The sequence below is a fragment of the Corvus brachyrhynchos genome, unplaced genomic scaffold, assembly GCF_000691975.1.
Source record: "Corvus brachyrhynchos isolate BGI_N302 unplaced genomic scaffold, ASM69197v1 scaffold70, whole genome shotgun sequence".
NCBI classification, from domain to species: Eukaryota; Metazoa; Chordata; class Aves; order Passeriformes; family Corvidae; genus Corvus; species Corvus brachyrhynchos.
In genome coordinates, this window is record NW_008236217.1 from 1,502,953 (window position 1) to 1,513,717 (window position 10,765).

Sequence of the window (10,765 nt, forward strand, 5' to 3'; positions counted from 1 at the left end):
CATGACACCTTGCTGAAAGCAACTGGAAAGCTCTGGAAATCACAATGTAGCCGCCTGTTATAGTTAGGAAGGGCCATACAGAGTTAGTGTCCCAGTTCCTGGGAGGTATGCTGCCTTATAGAAAGCTGATTTTAATCTGCTGCTTTGAAGTGGTTGAATATAAACTGTTCACTTTCTTTCTTCAACAGACACAGTGGAAAATAGAATTCCTTTATATTTGGAATGGAAAATAGACCTATTTTTTGTTTTGATATCCACTGTTAGATGAGAAGTGCAGAAAAAAATTAGAGCAACTTACCATGTCTTAGTGGCATACGAGCCCTGCTGGTGCCTCTCTTCCCAGTTCAAATCAAAAACTGAAATGCAAAAAGCAGAAAAACAGTAATGTTTCCTTCCTCCAACAAGAGCCCCAAAAGGACTGTAGGAGATGTTAATGAGAGATTACAGAACAGCAGACCTCTTCATTATCCCATATTTTGAGACACGCCAGAGGCTTCAGTTTCAAAGTCCATCGGTGTGCTAAATAGCTTTGATATCCCTTCATGTTCTGCCATTTCAAGTTATTTGTGCTAGAAGTAACATGCTACAAAACCTGTTAAGGTTAAGGAAAGGCTAGATACTGGTACTGTAAGTTTTCTGTATTTATCTGTGCATGAATCCTAGCTCATCCTTGTCCCATGAGTTTGCTGAGAGGCGAGCCAAACAACCAGGGAGTGAGGAAGAGGGGGAAAGATACAGGAAAGAGGATAAAGGACTCCAGAAAGAACGTGAAAGAAAACTCTTATTGGATTTGTGCTCAGGGAGGGAAGTAACTTTAGTGAACTGGAGCACAATATTCAGGTTATGTTTTAAGTTGCTTATCTGGAAGTTGTGCTAGCCCCAAGCAAAACCCGGTAATTCTCACCCTCCAGATAAACTCCTGGGTTGTTTTCTAGTTTTTAAGGTGTTTTTAAAGTTGAATATTTTTGATGCAAAAAAATGTGTCACTAGCCTTGAACTGCACAGATTTCTCAGCAGGAGAGATTTCTGAAGAGAAAGGAACACTTGGAAACTGATTTGACAGGCAATTTTTACTTTATAAAATTAATGGCAGCTGTTTGAAGCTGCACGTGTCTGAAACATTAAAAACCCCACAGCTGAATTTTTGATCTATAAGCATAGAAGATCAAAAAAGCATTACGCTTTTGCCATATGGTTCTAAAGCGTGGGGCAAACCCGCTTACTTCCATGTGTGCATTTTAAGTTCTATTTTTAAGTTAACCCTACTTATTTTTCCAGATCTGGAATTAATTTTGGAAGCTACTATAACTATTCTGTTACACCACCTCAGACCTCACTTCTCTCCACAATATGCAAAATGAGCTCTTTCTTCACCTTTTGTCACCTACAATGGATAGATTTCATCATGTCATGGATAAAGACTGTATCTCACTACACTTTTTTCTGGATGTTTTTTGAAATCAAAAGACTTAATTAGAAAAAGTAAATCTGTTAACAGTATAAATTGTTAGTGAGAGCAATAATAAGAACCAGGGACAGACAATTTGCTATGCAGGTCCCTCCTGCAGATTGCAACACCCCTATACACTGCATGCCCACAGAGACACGGATGTTAGCACTGCTGTGAGCCTCAAGGCTGCACTGCTTCTTAGTGGAAAATGATACAGCATTAAAAATGAGTTCTTTCATCTTGTATTTCCTTAGTAGATTCTTTTATTGTGGTGATAAATTTGGAACAATGAGATTATTTGATTAAACTTTCTCAGTCGCTGCTGAATGGACTACCCTGCTTGTAGAATTAATAAAAAGGCCAAGACACCTCATTAACATGCTTGGTATTGAGCTGGATTGGCAGCAGCGCAGTCTAATCCTGCCAAAGGCCATTTGCTGAGGAAAGTCAGAAAGCTTTTAAATCATATTCTTAAAGGTTGAGTCAGGAGAAGATGACCTTGCAAAAGCTGTAGTCCTGAACTGTCCAGAATTCCCTTCAGCCTATTCATGCTAGAGCTGCTTACTGCACAGAACAGTATGTGAATGGTTTCTCCATATGCAGCTCAATGCACCAGGTTTTATTTTGCTGTGCATGCTGATTGGAAAGCTAGATACCAAACTTAGTTTTGAGAAAGACACATACGCTAATGTCCTCTAGCTGGGTTTTTGTGTTTTAGTTGTTATTTTTCTCTTTTTTGGTAGCTGGACATATGCTAGCATCACTTGATGGTCCAAAGGTAAACTTTCATTTACAATAATCGATACAGACACTCCACACCACTTTAACTTATTGCCTCATGGGCTGTATAAGCACATACAGCTCAGAAAGACATGCACAAAGTGGATGGAAAGCATGTGTACATAATCATGCTTATCAAAACACCACAAGATCAAGATTAATGACATCATTGTTGTTTAAAATCATTCATCTGTGGCACAATAACTATAGAACATTTTATTGTCAAGTAAATTGCATTGTAATTCTAATACACAACAGCCTGCTTTGGAAACACTGTTCAGGTTATTTACTTATATATGAAAAGTGAATGTCCCAGGTAGTTAAAACATTCTTTACCTCTGGTCGCCTAGATGGAAATAGCGTTTTTGTATGTAGACACAAGCAGCTGCATTTCTCAACAGAAGCACACTAGTTTCAAGTCATTAAAATTTATGGCACAGGTATCCTCTAAGCTCAATTAATCTACTTCATACTGGTAAAACTTCACCAGCTTAGCAGAGTTGCTTCCCATGTCTATTCTCTGAATTCACAGGTAGGCTCTCATTGTGAAGAGTGGCATGATTTTTGTGATCAAAATTTTTGTGTATTTTCAAAAGAAATGTGACTAAAAGAAAATTTTATTGCAAATATTTTAACTTCTTGTGTTTTTGCTTAAGCTAAGCACATAAAAATGTCTTAAAAGTTCATAGAACCTTGTGTTCCTCTCTTGGTAAAGTTTCTTCTAAAGCGTATTTTTATATTCCTTTTTCTAGGCTACCTTTATTGGTTTTGAGCTAAAGGTTTTCCTTGTATAAAGGTTTTCTTTTGCTTGCGCATGCAAAACTCCTATTCAAGTAAAATTAGGAGAATGTGAGAAAATTCAAAGAAAAATTGAGCCATATTTACAACATGATAAATATTAGGAAGGCAAACTAAAACCTTACATGTAGTTAAGGAAGAGATTACATTATGGTTACATATCTTCATTAGAAAAGGGACACTCACCTTAAATTTCTTGCAATACAAATATTGTCCTTGAAGGAGTAATCCAGAGACAAAATTTACAACTTTTCCTAGGATATAGAACTCCAGGGCACTTCAGGAAATGACAGTGCTGTGTGAGACTGAGGACCTGTAAGAATATTTCTCTCCCACAATCTTCTTCATGTTGCTGTGAGTTTTTTAATTATTTGGCCATAGAGATAAGTAAAAATGTTAGCCTTGACATTTAGAATCTGTAGTAAATAGAGAAAACAAGGATTGCAAACCTCCCTAAATGGATTTTTTAATGCCTGCCAGAAATAAAAATTTTAGTTGTATCAAATAGCTAAAAAGGAGAAATAAATAATTATTTTTTTTTATTGTCCTCCTGCAGTTGAAATTTCACACATTAAAAAGTTGAAAACCAGCAACTTTTTATGCTTTACTGTGCAATGAAGATGTAATTTTCACCCTTTGTATCTCACATGGGATTTTTATATTGCCTTGAATGCATTTTTATAAACATAGAAAAGGAAATAAAACAGCCTCTTTAAAATACAGCCATTGTTACTGCCTGAACACTGAGCTACAGATAGTGTTTTGCAATACTCCAGTACTCATACACACTTATAACTAGGGTTTTAACCCTCAGCTACTACTAAAATTAATGTCTTGTAACCGTAAATATATTTCTCTACTAAAACAAAACAAATACTCATCACAACACATTTTAGCCTGTCTTTTGACATCACCTAGGGAAAAAAATTGTATTTATTCCTTTAGTTGTCATATATAAAAGAGCCTTTTTTTGTGCCTTCTACTCCCACCAGCTGAATTCTCAGTTACTATGATACCATTCAAGACAAAAGCCCACCCACACAATGCAGTTATTGAGGTGGCCATGCTGTTCCATGCCTCAAGTTCACTTTGGCTGCATTAGTCCATAAAAAACGACCTTGTCCTTGCAGACCCAAGTCAGGCTCCCTTCTCTCCCTCCTCCAGTAGTTGTGGATGTTCTCTGCTTTACCTGGTATAATATTCCTCAATATTATACACAAGCAGAGATATTGTATTGTCTGTAAGTAATGTACAGAAGCCATTTTTAAGCCTGATTTTAACAGCCAAATTAAAAAAAAAATCAGCAAAAATATTCAGCTCTGCTCATGACTTTGAAGAGATATGCAACAAACATGCAATTTACCAACAGCAGTTTTCCATCCCAAAACAATGAAGTGCTTTGCTTAGGCGTGTTTGCTGCAGCCTCCATCAGCATTATGGAAGTAGCAGGACACACATGTCAAAGCATGAATTCAGTCTTGTCCATCTCTTCTCCACAGCAGAGACATCAATCTCCATTGCTCACTGGCAGCAGCTATTTCATGTGCTGGGCCAAAATCACGCCAGTAAAAACACAGACTCAATATTAGATTTTGAGGGAAGTGCTGCCACTGTTGCTGCTCTTATACCATTTAATGTTTTGTATTGCATTAGGCAATAGCTACCTTTTTACTTGCAGCCTCCTTGCTTTTTCCATTTTATTACATTTTAGTTGTCAAACAAGATTGAAAGGAAATAAATCCTGGAGCTTGTGTAATGACTTGTTTTCCTTTTTCTGAATGTCCATTCTCTGGTTCAGTATGAATGCTTTTTTCACCCCCCTCCAGAGTTATCATTTCATCTGATAAAATTTAATTACTCTTGGTTCTCATGCTTTACCCATGGATGCTCATCAGCTCTATGGCCTATGAGCCGGCTCAGGGCTGCAGAGTGTTACCTGTGTCATAGCCTTCAGAAATGCAGTTTGTAGCACTGACTTTTGAAAAGGTTCTTTGGTGACATTTTCTAAAGATACAAATGAAGCACAAAAGAGATTTCCATGCAGCCTGCAATGCAGGGGGGTGTTAGGAGGAGCACTGCTTGCCTGCTTCCATGGCTCCAATTTCACCACGTGGAATCATAGAATATATTGAGTTGGAAGGGACCCACAAGGATCGTCAAAGTCCCACTCCTGGCCCTGCACAGCACCATCCCCAAGAATCACACCATGTCCCTGAGAGCATTGTCCCAATGCCTCTTGAACTCAGGCAGGCACATGAGTGAGGCAGTCATCAAAATGACAAAACAGAAGCAGCCAAATCACAAGGGAAAAGTAAAAAACACCAAGAAAAAAAACAGCACCTCCTCCCACTACTCAAAAGCAGAAAAAGAAAATTTTGGGATGAAAAAATTGTGAACATCCTTGAGAATTCATTAATATAGAATCCAAATATCTGAGCATCATACAAGAGGACCCATAGTTGTCCACCAGTGGTAACAATTATCAGCATGCCATTTTTTCCAAAGTTCAGCCTTCCCTCTCTTACCTTATTCTAGAATGGGCAGGATGGCTGCAGAGCTCCCACTTACCACCTGAGATCCATCTTACTGCAGGGGTTTGCATCTCATGCCATTTGTGTTGTGGTATTGCTTGACACACACCAACAAGACAAGCAAATATACAGTGGAAAGATCAGTGAGACACCAACTAATCTGATTTACAGAAAGAGCCTGTGATATAAAGGAGATAAGTAAGACCTCTCATGTGGCTGTGGCTGAGGATAAAAAGGTAACCATTATATGGTTAACCGATCTATTATATTTTTTACTTGAGTTTAACAAACTTCTTTGTTAAACCCACACTTCATCTCTATACCTTTCCTAAGCAACTGTTGATTTTATTTGGTTTTAAGTTACTTACCTACATAGATTCATTTGTTGCTAGTGTTAAGCAAAAGGCACAAAGAGCTGAAGGGATGATAGGAAAATGTCCCCTGAGAATTGTGCAATTCTGCAATATGAAACTGCCCAGGTATGTGCCAGCATGCACATGTTCTTACCCTCTGTTACTGCTTTCCCAATAAAGTATATGTGTCTGCACACACACACTTAGCTTCAGACCATGGCACTGCTCAGCTCATTCTCCAAGCTGCTGTACCAGCTGTGGGCCCCGCTGGAGTCTGCTCACATGGGGCATTTTTGCCATCTTCTGCAGGAGCATGATCAGGCCCTAAATAAACAAAGGAGCTAGCTATAGAGATGTACCAAGAGATTTATCTACCCCCCCCTTCCTCTACCTGGGATCAAACTCAAGCATGAATTTTTTAATAGAAGGACAGTTTTGTAGTCCCTGGCCTCTTTGATTATCCAGGTTTTTAAAAACAGCCCATTGGTTCCGTTCCTTTTGAAGTTGTACACAGCAGGATCATTAGCAGTAGAGAAGCAGACAGATGCAGTGCTCAGCGTTAGGTTCCCACGGTCACCATAACAACATTTAGTAGGGATGCTGAGCTATACCATCACTTAAAATGAGACTGACAAGTGCTGCAGAGTGGTGGGCAGGTGACACAGCTTTTGTTTGGAGGCTGCTCTCTCCAGCAGTGAGCCAGGAACATGGAGAAGGATCAAACAAGAGGCAAGGGTACTCTGTGCTTGACAGAACAACTGGAAACTTTCAGCTCAGCTTGTCTCCTGGGAAGAGATGAAGTTTTGCAGGCCTTGGTAATTAATTGTGCAGCTTCTAGTTCTGGCTAGTCTGCAGCTTCTGCTCTAATTGTCAAGCTAGAGAAACTTCTGCAGATGATTGTCTTCTTTCCTCTCTTCCCTCTGCCACCCCAGCTCTAATGGATCATGATTAGATGCAAATGTTATGAGCTCGGTTCAGAATTTGATCTTCCTTTTCTAAACATATTATTGGTGGAAAGTGGTGGTTGAGAAGTCATATAAGAAAAGTTTCCTTTTTCTCCAGAAACTAGATGTTTAAACTGTGTTTTATTAATTTCTAGGCAATTACAAACATTATCAACAAGAATTAACAGTCTCAGCTTATCTACAACAAGATAACAACTTGTAGCACTCAAAGTCATAGATCCTTTCTGGTGGCAGCTCCTTGACTGTGAAGTGTGATAATCCTTCATATTGGTTTCTTAGTTCTAGACTGTCAGGCAAAATAAACGGGTAATCAAGGACCTGGTTAAAACTGCAAAACAATTTTTAGCAGTATGTATTTTAAGTTGAACAAAAGTGATTCCCATTTGAAGAGAAACAGTAAGAGATCCCTGAAAGGCGACGCTGGATGCTTCATGGCAGAAGGTGGTAGGAATTAGTAGCAACCTGCATGTCACCGGTTCTTCTGTGATAGTGTCTAGCCAAGAATCACTTCTATCAACCCAGCATTTCTCAGTGCTGTAGGTAGCTTCAACTTTATCTTTTAGATTATGACAGTAGAGCATATGATAAAGATTTAGTTAGTATCACCAAAACCTTGTTTGACATAGAAATGAAAGCCGAGTTCCTAGTTCTGACATCTAACCCATGACACCAAGTAAATGGTAGTGCAGCTTCAAACACACTCTTTTTACAGAACTGACAGTAATCCTGTAGACTTCACTATAGGGTCACCTTGCATGATTTGTCCAAACTAAAAAAAAACCCACCCAAAAATCCATAAGTAACAGTCAAGTCAGGTGAGCTCATCTTGGAGGTAAGAACAGTTTGACATTCAAACAACAGCACAAGAGTTTGCTGTCAGGAAGATTATGCTGAGTTACTGTAAAGCATTATTTGTGGTGACAACAGGCACAAGCATCAAAAGGGAATCCCAGTGGAACGAGTTTTGGTGCTATATAGCATCAAGACACTAGGCTGTCTCAATAGACATAAGTGAAAAATGGCATTTCTTAGAGTTTGGGGAGGTTAATTTCAGCGAAGCCTACAGCCTCCAGGTGGTGCAAAAGCAAGGCCCTGAATGGGTGAATTTATTGCAAAGCTCCATGCAGAAGGTTCTTCTGCTGCCACATTTTGCCACACTCAATTACTAGCACTTCTTGTCCATACAATGAAATATATTCATTTGTTTAAGATGTGATAATATTAGCTTAGTAAAACACGTCTACAAGATTCAGAGTTAGAATGAAAATGAACAATACCAGACTGACACAAACCTCTCCATTCCACCAGGTACATGCTTGTTAGAATAATACTAGCTTTGTTTTCCATTGTTCGTGCATCTATAGTTTTCCACTGCTTTGAAGATTATAATGAGTATATTGATTTTCTCATATCCACACATACAAAACTACAATATAGCTCTGCTGTGAAAAAGCTCTGCATACTAATACCCTAGCTGGTGTCTCAAGGGGGCTGCTTGTGGGCGCTGATCTCTACTTCAGGCTAAAAGAAACTGAGCCTTCTTTTTAGGGTAAATTAGAAACATGACAGGGGCTACAAAGATACAGATCAAATAACTCCAGTCATTCTAAAAGCCAGCACTCCATGCTTATGCCAAAGCAAACTCTGAGCTTACTAATTGAGCAATAGGAATCAAAGAGCAAGAACTTTGGAGTAGAATGAAAAAAAGTGTACTTGTGCATCTCAGTACTCAACATGTGATCAGAATAATCTCCTGAAACAGCAAAATGCTTTGGCCCAATGGCCTACAAAGTGCAGTAGCATAACCACCACTGCCCCTAAATATGACAGCTATTGGTCACTTTAATCACATGGACATCATCTGCTTTCATTAGAGGTTTTTTAAAATTTTATTCTACCACACATTTTGGAAACTTTTGAGAGATGAAATAATGATGCATGCTGGCCTTTGACTTGGTGAACATGAAAGTTAAATGTAGTGCCTTTTGATTATTAATTGCAGAGTTCCTTATAGGCAGTATGATCTGAGAGCAAAACAATTCTAAGAGGACAGGCAAAGGTAAATTCTAAACAAAAAACCAAAGAATCAGAATAAAAATTATGGATAAAAGCTCTAAGAAAGGAAGAAAAACATTGCAGAAGACAAAAATATCCTAGGATTCCCAGGCTGGCTGGGACTGTTATGTGTCTTTTTCGATGCTGCTGGTGTTGTTCATCTAGTACCTCCAGCACTTCTAGGTAAAGCCCATCAGAGCTTTTTTACTGACATGAGGGTATAAAAAATTAGGTTGGCTTCTTGAGTTCTTGAGCGCTTGTGGAAGCACTGAAGTTTTATGTTAGCACTCCATACCAGAAACAAAGAAAACTCCATCAAAGAACAGAATACCTCATGCCTTCATTCTGACATGAAGACAATTCTTTTAAAACATGAATATGCCTTTCATGAACACTCCACACTTATGTAGTATATCAATCAGTTATATCTAGCCACTTTTCTGATTACCCTGTCTGCATCTTTCACCATGACTCTTTCAACATTTCTCACTCTAAAAGAGCAGGACATGGGTGTGTGTTCACCTGTCCTGTTTCCTGGAGAAATCCTAATCACTTATTCGCAATTAGCCTAATCACTAATGAGACAGTGTAGAACTTCAGGATTGTGTGTTCTTCTCCTTTCACTTCTCTCCCTTAATGGCTCACTGACCATACCTGAACAAAATAAACTAGTAAGCTTGATTGAATGAACGTTCATCTTCTTAAACATCTGAGACACAGCTATAGCACTGAGCTAGGGAAAAAAGTGAGATTTAACATCCTCCAGCACACATTGGATATAAAAATATGTCTCCCACTTGCACTGCTTTTATCCCATCATAATCTCCATCCTGACATTTTAAAGTCAGCAGATGCATGTTCTAGAGGGACTAGAATCTGCTGCCCAGGTTCTTAAAATGTAACTACTAACCCAGTTAGAAGATGAATATTTCTTCTGGATTCCAAGGAGGTTCTGAGTCAGAGTTGTACAGCTGAGATTTCTGACCAAAGGAATGCTCACCAGCTTAAAAACAGCAGCTTCTAGAATAGTGCAGTGCAGTGTCTCTTTTTCTTGCATATTCAAGACTTCAATCATCTTTATCCAGCACAGAAATTCAATAAGAGCTTCAGAACTGACCCTTGTTCAGATTATAGAGGTAAAGTCAATGTGAGAGGTAATCTATTTTCTGTTGCACCATTTCCCCTTGAGGATTACTATGGGCAAACATATGAAAACTCTGTTGGGGTAGCACCTCTGGAATAACATAATTAGTTAAAAAGGGAAAACTAACTGTGCAAGAGCAATTACAGCTGGAGGGAGGAGTGAGAATATGTGAGAGTAACAGCCCTGTAGACACTGAGGTCAGAGAAGGAGGGGAAGGAGGTTCTTCTTATGGAGCAGGTTTGTTGCCAGTCCCCAGGAGGAGCTCCTGCTGGAGAAGTTTGTCAACAACTGCAGCCCATTGGAAAGACTCTAACTGAAGAAATTCACAGAGAACTGTCTTCCATGGCAGGGACTCCATGCTGGAACAGGGGAAGAGAGTGAAGAACCCTGAGGAAGATGCAGCAGAGAAAACATGATGAAATCTTCCACAGCCCCCATTCCCCATCCCTCAGTGCTGCTCATGAGGAAGGAGGTAGAGAAAATCAGGAGTAAAATTAAGTCCGGGAAGAAGGGAGGTATGAGGGGAAGGTATATTAAGATTGCAGGTTCTTTTCTCATAATCCTGCTCTGATGTGTTTTGTAGTAAATTAAACTGATTTCCCCAAATCAAGTCTGCTTTGTCTCTTGCAGTAATTGTTGAGTGATTCCTCCCTGTCCTGATTGCAACCCACGAGCCTTTCATTATATCT